The sequence below is a fragment of the Rissa tridactyla genome, chromosome Z, assembly GCF_028500815.1.
Source record: "Rissa tridactyla isolate bRisTri1 chromosome Z, bRisTri1.patW.cur.20221130, whole genome shotgun sequence".
Taxonomy (NCBI): domain Eukaryota; kingdom Metazoa; phylum Chordata; class Aves; order Charadriiformes; family Laridae; genus Rissa; species Rissa tridactyla.
The window spans coordinates 82,924,518-82,936,306 of record NC_071497.1 but is presented as its reverse complement, the minus strand read 5'-3'; positions in this window follow the sequence as shown (position 1 = coordinate 82,936,306).

Below are 11,789 nucleotides of genomic sequence, written 5' to 3'. Positions count from 1 at the left end.
CTGTCCTGATACTACTAATTATTTTGTTTCTCCTCCCACTTGGTGAGCTCCAAGCAAATGTCAGGAAGGTTCCCTCTTGAATTCTCCACCTTTCCTCTTGCTCTGTCCTTGGTCTCTTGCCAGCAGCCTCTCCAAATGTCCTCTCCCTGCCGTTTTTTTTTCTTTTTTTTTTTTGGTTTTTGTTTTTTAACTAACTCTCCTTTAACTCTGTCCTTTCTCCTCCGCCACCACTTAAAAGGACTCAAGGCTTCAAAGCAGACTCTCGGTATACCTGAGCTCAACCTCTCTAGCGTTTTCCTCTTTATGCAAGGCAGCTCCGCATCCTTCCCTCTCTAAACACTGAGCCAGGAATGTCCATCACAGTGTGTTGCATCCAGCAGGCTGTCGAGTTTTCCTGTTTCTGGGTAGTTTTGGGAGGCACTATCCTGCTAACACACCGGAGCAAAGGACCTGGTGACTTTCCATTGTTAAATTGCTTTTTATCAGTTATTTGAGAAATTCAAGGGGTATTTTTCCATCTTCTTTTATTAACCTGACCTCCCTAGCTCGCTGGGAGGAATTTGGAATATCAGAAGTGTGGCATATTTGAGAGGTTTATAAGGCTGTGAAAACCCTGTGAAAGGCAGAGAAGAGACTGGAGAGGGAAGTCTTGAGAGAATGAATTATACGAGAAAAGGCACAGAAAAAGCTAGTAAACTTAAGGAATCTGGCCAATTTAAACCACGGTTTAATTTGCTTTAGGACGCTCACTGGAGCAAACGGTTCATTGCTGAACCAGAACCCATCTAGCTTTATGGCTTTGCTTCCTCCAGCCCTCTGGAAACAGCCTCTGCATCTGCGTGAGCTGCAGTGATGTTATTCTCACTGCGCTCGTTCCCAGGGTGCCTCCCTTTGATGGAGATGTTTTTAACAGGAGACTGGATTTCTCCCCCACCCCACCTAAGGATAAAGTATCTGTTAGAGGTTGTCAGCTTAGCATTGCTGCGTGAGCCAAGGCTTCTTCTAACCAAACAGCCACCAGCCGTTGTGAGTGAGCCGCGAGCTGCCATCCACTGACTTTGCACCCAAATAGTACATGTTACGTGAAGTTTTGCAGGCGAAGCTGCTTCACTCCAGCGCAGAAAATTTTTTTCCCTTTACTGTGAATTTCTCCTTGCATCTCAAGAGAAGGGAAATGCATTGGGTAATTTGGATGGGTGATCCTCATAGGGAATCTGATCACGCTGAATTTTAGACTTCACATCTCTCACGTTTCAAGGATACTCAGGCCTGGCCTCAAGTCATCTAAAACAGCATCTTTTCTGCTCTACGTGAAAGGGACGCAGCGCAGGGGGCAGACAGGATTTGCTGTTGGGCTGTGCTGCCTCCATCTGTGTAGCGGTTGAGTGGCTCTTTCCTCCAGGGAACCAGATTCAGGACCGCTCTGTCCAGTTCTGGTGCTTTAAAGAGGTTGACATGTTGGAAGGGATTCACAAAAAAGCCACCGAATTGCAGGTCTGTGATGGATGTCTTGGAATGATGCTTTGTTTAGCTTATCAAAGAGCTGGTTAATAAGTAACAGGGTCACAGTCTGCTGATACCTACGTGGGAATGAGGTCCCTGGCAGCAGCCTGCTCTGTGAACTAGAGGCAGAGGAGTGATGTTGTCCTCTGCCATGTGATGGGTTCACTGGATCATAGGTGCAGCCAACCACGGAGAGGGTTTCACTACTGCAGCAATCACCTTAGGGAATCCCTAAATTTCATAGACTCATAGAATCATGGAATGGTTTGGGTTAGAAGGGACCTTAAAGATCATCTCATTCCACCCCCCTGCCCTGGGCAGGGACACCTCCCACCAGACCAGGTTGCTCCAAGCCCCGTCCAACCTGGCCCTGAACCCCTCCAGGGATGGGGCAGCCACAGCTTCTCTGGGCAACCTGTTCCAAATTCCCAACAACTACCTTCTGAAAAGGTCTGGGACAGATCTCAAACAGAGTGCTGGGGTCAGGTGCAGGAATGCCTGCCCGTGGCTGCATGACAGCCAAAGCACTCCTGGTTGCCTGAGGACTGAGAGTCCCTATAGGATTGTTGCGGAAGGGTGGGAATGGTGGAAAACCTCCCAGGTGTAACTCAATCCATGTCAAGTTAAGTGCTCACCACTAACCTCCAATGCTGAGCACTCAAGGGCGTAGTTGTCTGCCCCTGAGCTCTGGGTAACCATGTAATGACGTGCAAACTCAAAATGCAGGTAACAGGCAAGAGGTGGCTAGCAAGTTGCCTCTTGAGCTTAGGGATGTATGAAGACCATTTGGTGCTGAGGACAAGGCAGCTGGGGTTGATACCTGGCATGTAAATCTCACATCATTTAGGAGAGATGAATCCATGGCTTAACTCATCAGCTCTCTGCTGGTGAAGCTGGTTGATGCATTTCTTCTGCCTGCTGTGCTCTGTGGGAAGGCGGCTCTGAGAACGCCCCTTGGACCGAGCCCAGTGGCTGACACGGTCAGAAGAGGGGTTGGTGGTTGGATCCCAAGGAGACTTAGTACCTGAGTTGTCCTGGAGAAATGCCTGAATGATGTCTGACTGTGTTACCTTGCCAAGCTGGAGCTGCCTAGCTGTGTTAGCTGGGTACAGTGCTTGAACTCACCAGCTCTGACAGGAAAGACTCTTATGGCCCTAATCCAGCGTCACGCACTCTATCTCCGCACCTCCCTCAAGGCTCAGTGGCCTTCAAGAGGTGCACTGAAAACCACTTGGTAGCAGGTTCATGTTATACTGCTGTTTTTGGCTGTGTTCCTCAGCTCAGGTTGCTCTGCAGGGATTAGGTCTGTACAGGGAGCTGCATCAGCTCTTGGACTCCAACAGGTACTTTAAACTGATGTAAATCCATGTATGGAGCTCTGCAGATTGCAAAAACTCAAGTCCTGCTCTGCCTCTGCTAGGCTGGGCTGTGGATGTGTGAAATGTAGCCAATATTTGTGGGCTCCTTGTCATCACTCATTGGTGGAGAAATCATTCCCACGAGCTGAGCTGGGACACCTGACACTGACAGAGCTGACACTGGCCACCACTGAGACGAGTCTGGCTCTCCCTTTACTCTCCCCATCAGATATTTATGTGCATTGGTAAGATACCCCTGAGCCTTCACTTGTCCAGGTTGAACAGTCCCAGCTCTCTCAACCTCTCCTTGTATGACAGATGCTCTAATCCTTTAATCATCCTTGTGTCCCTTTACTGGTCTCACTCAGTATGTCCTCGTTTCTCCTGTACTGGGGAGCCCAAAACTGGACACAGTGTCCCAGACATGTCTCACCAGTGTATAGTAAAGGGAAAGGAAATAAATGATCTCCTCCCTCGACCTGCTGGCAGCGTTCCTCCTAATGCAGCCCAGGAGGCTGTTGGCTGCCTTTGCTGCAAGGGCACATTGTTGGATCATGGTCAACTTGGTGCCCATCAGGACCCTCAGGGCCTTTTCTGCCAGCTGGGTGGCCCCCAGCATTTACTGGTGCATGGAATTTTTCCTCCCCAGGTGCAGGACTTTGCACTTCTCCTTGTCGAACTTCATGAGGCTCTTGTCAGCTCATTTTTCCATCCCATTGAGGACTCTAGGGATGGCATATCAATTACTCCTCCCAGTTTTTTATCTTCTCCATATTCACTGAGGGTGCACTCTACCATCACCTAGGTAATTAATTAAGACGTTAAACATTTTTAGCCCCAGTGTATATTACCCCTGGGTTGTACCACTAGCAACTGGCCTCTGGTTGGACTTTGTGCCACTGGTTACAACTCTCTGGGCCCTTCCATTCATCCAGTTTTCAGTCCACCTCACCGTCCACTTCTCTAGCCTGTATTTTATTAACTTGTCTATAAGGATGTTATGGGAAGATGATGTCAAAACCCAGTGATGCTCCAAAATTGCTCCAGTGACTTAGGACTGTAGCATAAGGGACCTCTGTCACCTGGTCTAGCCTCCTGCTGTAAGGCTGACTGTGATGGAATCCACTGTTTCACTCCCAGAATTTTCCGCAGTCTGTGGTTTCTCTGGAGCAGCGCAGAGAGGCAGCAGTGGAAATGGGGTTGTGGGTGGAGGGGGGAGATAACCCCGCGGTGTGCTGAGGGAGAGTGATGCTCAGCCCATGCGCTGTCTGAGGAGGCATCTCCTTTGGCCAGGCAAGGGCTGAGCTGCCCCAGAGGCAGGGCGCCTGGAGGAGCAACATCTGCAGGTCTGTGCCTGTTGGCGTCTGTGGCCACGTGGCTTTTTGTCAAGAGCAAACGGAGAGTGGAAAAATCTGTTTCAGCACAGAGCACCAAGGGGTCTGTCACAATCTTGCGCTTGTTTGTGAAGGAGGTAGTTTTGGGCTTATACAGAGTGGACCATCTTCTATCCCTTCGTTCTGGCCTGTAAAAATTCTCGAGGAAGAGCTGCTCTTTGACATTCCTCTGTGTGACAAATGGGTGGCAGTTCCTCTAGCTACTGGCTGTGGAGATGGCTGGAGAGGTGTCCAGCTCCGGTGTCCAGCTCCCTCTCGTGGTATGTGTTCGGCACATGTGCAGTTACAGAAATCAGAGCAAATATTCAGATGCCAATTGTTAGAGGGCTCATAAACAGCAGTTCCCCGGCCCTGACATAATCAAAACTCCCTGTGCCCTGAGCTTGTGTAAGGCTTTGGATACTGCTGATGATGTACGCTCCCAAAATTAATGGTTCCTCCAATGCACACACATCACTCCCCTCCCCTGCCCACCTGCTCTGGAGCCCCACTGTCTTTTCTATCCAGCCTGACCTGCTCCCAAGGGTCATCTTCTCAGTTTATGCAACTGCAAGAGTGCAGAACTTCTATCTGGAAACCCACTGGGATAGGAGTGGAGCAGGAGTTTGTGAAGAGCAGGTTGTAAATGGTTGGTGGGTAGAGTAGGGTGTAAAAAAAGCTCTACACCGACATGGAAATTAGGTGCCAAGTTTAGGCACAAGTTTAGACTCTCTTTCTGTAGGTGGATGCTCTGAATGCTGGAGCACTGGGTAGCAAACAGCTCATCTCTTTCAGTTGCAAATTTTTCAAGATACTGGTTTAAAACGTTGCTGCTATTAGGCGTGAAGAAATGCTTGGAAGTGAACTAGCTGGCCAAGGCAATACATACCAAGGACCATGATGATGAGTTGCCGTCTGGCATAATTCCATTCAGTAGTGTAGAGGTGGCCATTGGTGTCCAGCATAGGAAATGTCTCTGAGGCCTCGAGAAATGCCAGGTAGTTATATCTGTTACAAAACCCAATGAAAAAGAAGGTCAAAGAAAAGCCAAGTGCATTCATCTGGCTGGGTCCCCTTGTTTGGATTTGTGTTCCCTGCCCTTTTTTCACTCTGCACTATCGCTTTTCTTATCAACAATGGCCATTTCTCTTGGCTGGCCTGAATGCCTGTGGAAATGAGATTGAGTCGCAAGCATCTATGGGACCTCCACTGGAAATCATTCTTTTCACCATCATGATCCTAGTGCCAATTACTTACTATGGCCAGCTGGCTCCCAAGATAATCTGCACTTTGTCTGGAAATCACTGGCCTCTGGTATGGTTGTCTTCAGCTTCAGACACCTTCAAATCCCCTCCTCTCTCCCTGTTGCGTGCATCTGTGCTGGAGAAGGGGGTACCAGTTCTGCCTGGCTCTTCTGCAAAGCTCTCCGCCTCACGCCATGAGTCTGCACCTCAAGGCTGCTTGTTTTTCTGCTCATCTGCAGTGTTGTAGACTGGATCAGCTGTATTGAAACATCCTGAAATATTAGAAGGTTTTGGAAGCCTGAGGTTAACTGTATCACTGTATTTCAGGACCGGAGAGGAAATTGCAACTCAAACAATTCTAAATTTCAGCTTCAAAGTCCTCTACTGTTTTCTTGGCTCCAGGGAAAAGCCCAAATCCAAAGAAGAGGCTTATTTTCCAGACCTACATCAAGACAGCAGGATCCTCATAAGAATGACATCGCTGGCCAAACTTGACACATTTTTATGCTAGAAGGCAAGGTGTTTTTCTGCGGCTTCACCCACTTTTTGCAATTTCAGAGTCAGCTCACTTAACTTCCCTGCGTCTCATCTCAGCTTAGTAGAGTCTCACACCCTTTCCCCTTCCTTTGCCTTGATGGTAGGGGTATGAGTCTCACCCAGGGCATCCCTGCTTTCAAGGAAATAACTCACTCTCACAAACCTATACATTATAGGAGATGAATGTGTTGGGTATTAGCAAAGAGCAGAATGCTATAATAGTTCCAACAAGAAACTCTTTCAGCATGTGAATCCCAGCAATTACTATTTTCTTGCCAGGTAGTTCTTAGTAGAAGTGGAAGTTGCTGTACCTAAGATGGGTTGCGGCTCTGATCAACAAGAGAAAGAGGACTGGCAGCATCCAGAAATGAAACAGCAGACGCTAGTAAGAACCAAAAAATGAATAATCAGTGCAATGGACAGCGGTAGAGTTACCTCTGGCTGTGGGGTTTTGTGATGCAGTGCTACAGACCAGCATTTTTATGGACGCTGAAAAGGAAAGGAAAGATGAAAGGAAAATAAAAAATATGTAATGTCTGCTGGATAACTCAATTTTTGGGAATGGAAAATGTCCTAAACAGGATTTAATTTACACAAGTGAAATAAACTCACTCATCTACAGTAAGAAACCATCACTGGCTGATAGTTTGTCGTTGTCTTTGCCTTTCTGTTTTTCTCCACAGCCAGGAAGTCGCTGCCCGGTTTCTGGCTGAGTGGTTTTGCAGAGAAGAGATCTGTGGATGGCGGAGCGACAGAGCTGTCATCCCTCAGTTGAAAGGAGGGCTGTGCAGTGGGGTCAGGTGCAGGCTGGGCTGCCCTGGAGGGAAGGGAAACAGACTCCAGGTCATCCTAGTTGCATGTGTCAGGGGTGTCTCTGTCTCTCTGTCTTTGCCTTTCCCAGTTCAGTGCACAGCACAATTGGATTTGCAGCGGCAGAGATGTGCTCATTTTGGGTGGGTGAGGTAGCTGGATGTTTTTGGAAGGGATCCACACGTACTTGGTGCTTCACCTCTGCTGTGCTGAGTGAAGCTGAATGTTTTGGGACCATGAATTTGGGTCTCCCTCAACTCTCTATGCAAAGGACTGTGCTGTGAGGGGTCTGGAGCACAAGTCTGGTGAGGAGCGGCTGAGGGAGCTGGGGGTGTTCAGCCTGGAGAAGAGGAGGCTGAGGGGAGACCTTCTCGCTCTCTACAGCTCCCTGAAAGGAGGGGGTAGCCGGGGGGGGTTGGTCTCTGCTCCCAAGGAGCAAGAGATAGGACAAGCGGCCTTAAGTTGCACCAGGGGAGATTTAGACTGGGTGTTAGGAAAAATGTTTACACTGAAAGGGTTATTAAGCCTTGGAACAGGCTGCCCAGGGCAGTGGTTGAGTCACCATCCCTGGAGGTATTTAAAAGACCAGTAGGCATGGTGCTTAGCGATATGGTTTAGTGGTGGTTTTTGTCAGAGTTAGGTTGATGGTTGGACTTGATGATCTGAAAAGTCCATTCCAACCTGGGGGATTCTATGATTCTATGATGTGAAGATGCAGCTCTACGACAGCTTAAGCTACTAAATTCAGTAATTGAGTGTGCTCAGGAGCTGCTGAGCTGTAGTCAGAGGTGCCCAAACTCATTCCCAGGGAAAATGTGGTGGAAGAACCACAGCTCTTCCCACAGAGTTAACCCATGTCTTCTCATTGCGCCGTCGGGATGTGTGAATTCCAGCTGTAGCAACAGCTGCAGGAGTTTGTAAAAGACCCCCTGAGAACTGTAAAATCAACTGCAATCAAGGGTTTGTTTCCTGTTTGAACTCCTTCCTTCTTCCAAATTAAAACACACCTGTCTGTTGAAGGGGACTCTATGGGGCAGTGTTTGTCGAACAGATCTCACCCTCAGAGTGGTGCCATTTCTGTAACCCTGGCAAATGTGATCCACAAAATCCCGAGTCAGTCTACAGTGCTGGGGAACGCGTCTGTCATTGCAGACTGGATATATTCGGCATGGACAAAACACAGCGCAACTTCCCAGCAGCTAGAGATTTTGGGGGCTTCTCTTATTTGGACATCTAATCATAGGTTGGTTAGAGTTGGAAGGGACCTTGAAGATGGTCTAGTTCCAACCCCCCTGCTATGGGCAGCGACACCTCCCACTAGACCAGGTTACTCACAGCCCCGTCCAACCTGGCCTTACATGTTGTAAAATTTGGTGGTTTTCAGCCTGTGGTGAGGTCCTGTGTTGCTGGAGTACCCCTCTGGAGCATAAAGCCCTCCCTGATGTTGGCTGGTGGCTGACAGCTGGTGCTGGCTGGCTCCATGCGCTGGCTGCTGGCGGTTTGGGAGGGACCCACCTGCTCTCCCCGTGTCTGACAATTTCACCATCCTGTTTGCACCGATCTGTAGTTGGAGGTATGGGAAGAAGAGGTGTTGACATTGCAGAAGGGCTGAAACATGGCAATCCTTGTTTTAAGCTCAGAGCAGTATTGAACAGAGCCAGGAGGGAAAGGCCCGGGCTCTGCTGCAGAGCGGCTCGGGCAGCTTAATTAAGAGTGGAGGCCAATGAGGAAACCTGCTCAGTGGCAGCAGACTTTAACCCGTTGCACTTCGCTGCCTCTTGCTTCCCATACAGGGCTGCAGATGCATCGCTCCATCGCCGTTTGAAAACAGGGTAGCGCATTTTCCAGGCCTACATCTTTGGGTGTCCTCCCTGAGCTGAGAGGTGTCACCATCTCCTGTAGTGCTCTCCCTCTGTACTGCTGTTTCTGTCTGCTCTGGACCCCGGTAGTACATGAGGGGGCCTCAAAAAAGGTCACCAGGTGAAGGAATCAGGTGGTAAACACCACACTTTGGCAACTAGGATGCTCAGGTGTGGACGGCAGACCTCTGCCAAGACTAATGTCCATGGAGAAGACAAATCCTTCCCCTCCACATTCCCTCAGCACAGCTTTGCTAATTGTTCATGAAGAGTAATTAACGGATAAGTCGTTCTGCAGTCATCAGTACCCAAGCCAGGACATCTAAAGCATTTCGCTCAGCTTTTTCTGTAGGAGGTTCTGTGACTGATCTTACTGACAGAAGCACCTATGTCTGTGTGAGAAGAGCTGTGAATGCCCTATCAAAGAGACAAATTGGGTTTTTATTTTTGTTGTTGTTGGGTTCTTTGGGGTTTTTTTTGGGTTCTTTTAGGGGGTATGGAGCAGATAGAACAGTAAGAAAAATGACATTTGGAGCAATAAAGTAAGCATTTTTCTTAGAGCCACATGGTATATGTCGTGATATTACACGATTGCCCTAGACGGTCACGTCTGTTGACTGGGGAGTTCTCTTGCAATTCCTTCGTATTCCTTAGTCTGCTCCCATTTGCCACTGAAGTTCAGATTTTGAAGGCAAATTCTCAGGAGGTTGTTTTTATAGATGCAACTGCTAGGCCAGGCATTGATTTGTACAGGAATATTTATTTCATTTGAGCTGAGTGGAGTGACCGCTGTAGCTACAGAAGTGGCTTTGGTTTTTAGGCTTTTCTGTTTTTTATGGGCACATTTGTTTTATGTTAGATCTCTGGGAACTGTCTAAAAATAATTAGTCCCATTGAAAACTGTGCATTTTCTTTCTGTTAGTGAATATTTTCTGTAGAACTTGATAGACAGCAGGCTGTTGGGGCTACCATTGATAACTTTGGTTACTGCTTTTATTGTCTACTGTTTTCTTCCAGAAGACACTTGATTTGTCTTGGTTGTTTTCAAGAATTATTAGTACTGGCTATAGTTACTCAGATCTTTTGATTAGATGGAGACTTAAAGCTGTTTATACCCTATTTTTTATGGATGGCTTCAACTCCTGAAATTGCTTTACTAATTGATTTTAGGATGGATTTGCTTGTGGCTGAGGAATTAATGTCTTCGGTGGCTTTTATATGACAAATTCTTTCCAATAGCCATAATGTGCTTGGACTTCATTCTTATTTATAAGAAAACAAATAATATGCTTGGCATAACTAACCACCGTCGAGGTTTTTCTTCAAAAATATAGTTCCAGCGTTATTATATAGTATTTTTGTAATTTTATGTTGTTACCATTCTAATCTTTCTCTAATGCTGGATTGTGTATGAGCTAAATTGAACTGTGCAAAGCGGATGATTGGATATAAGAAAGAAATCTTTTTTATGCTGAGGGTGGTGAGACACTGGCCCAGGTTGCCCGGAGAGGTGGGAGATGCTCCATCCCTGGAAACATTCAAGGTCAGGCTGGACAGGGCTCTGAGCGACCTGATCTAGTTGAAGATGTCCCTGCTCATGGCAGGGGGTTGGACTAGATGGCCTTGAAAGGTCCCTTCCAACCCAAACCATGATTCTGTGATTCTATGAATGGGTCCTGCTGGCTATGTGTTGCCTCGTATGTTCTTCTCCCTTTCTTTGTTTCTCTACAGCAGCAGTAACATTGGGATGTCCCTGATCTTGCAGTCCCTAGGGACCATACGAGACTGCTTCTTTACTGGTGGTGGGTTGCTGGCATCATGGCTCAAAGGGCAGCTCTGCAGCCTTGTTCTGCTCCAGCTCTCCACTTCCTTCCCTGCCTGCCGACACCTCTTCTGTAGATGTGGTGCTGAGGGACATGGTTCTGTGGTAACTTGGCAGTGCTAGGTTAACGGCTGGACTTGACGATCTTCTTCCAACCAAAGCGATTCTCTGATTCTATTCTATGATTCCGGTGGTGCCTTTGCTTTTTCTGGCCTCACCATGCGGGAATAAGCAGTTGCACATGCAGCCTACAAATGCCCTTTAGCGCTGTCTGAGATCACAGATCCATTTGCAGCAGTCCTCTGTGACAGCTTTAAGGCTTAACCGCCTTTGTGCAGTGGCTGGGTCACGGGTTGCTTTTTGCAAAGAATTGGTTTCTCCTACTTTAGTGGTTCTCATCTCTTGCTCTTGTGTTACAGAAATACAGCTGTGCCCTGGGGCTCCTGCTGCTTGTCAGAGCTCAACAGCTCCAGGAGGCTGCTGGGATTTGCATGGGAGGTCTTGACCACTGTAGCGCATTTGCTTTTCTGCTTGCTGCAGTTGTACGTCTGTCAGATCTTCCTCCCTCTAATAGAGATAGGTCAGGTATTGAGCTGTGCTCAGTCCCATCCCTCTTAGTTTGCCCTGGGCCGACAAAAGTCTCATGGCTAACATATCAGTCTTTTATTTATCTCCAAGACGACTTGTGGCATGTGGGAATGCCAGCTCGTTCCCTTGGTGCTTTCCTGGAGGGCTTTCCTGAAATGGTGCAGAGGTGAGACACAGGTCCTCAAGTCTGAGAGTGGACCAGGTTATAACGGCTACAAAGCTCAGTGAATCCCTAAATTTTCAATGACAGGGTTATCTTGGCTACTGAAATGTGGACTTATCTGCATGTGTGAGGGTGTCCTGCCAGGTGGAATCTCAAATCTGTCATCATCCAGATAGGGGAGGAAGTAGGACCTAAATTTTATTGAGGTCCCTGGAATGGCCTAACCTGTTTAAAAAGCATCTCAACATACTTATATGGCATCATAGTTTTGTCTCCCAGTTTGACGTCAATCTTGGGTGCTCCTTCTAGGGGACATTAGAGGAGCTGGCAGTTGCTGGTGCTGCTGGTCTTTTGCTCATAAAGGCATAAACAGTCCCGTGAGCAGGACCCAGGCTCACCCATTTTTAAAAAGGTCCATGCGCCGGGTGAGAACTGGGTGAGACCTGCTCAAAGACCCTCAAACGAATCTGCAAAACAACCCCGCACCAAAAGGTAGAAAGGAGAGTGGTCTGTATGTTTGTGGTTGCATAGT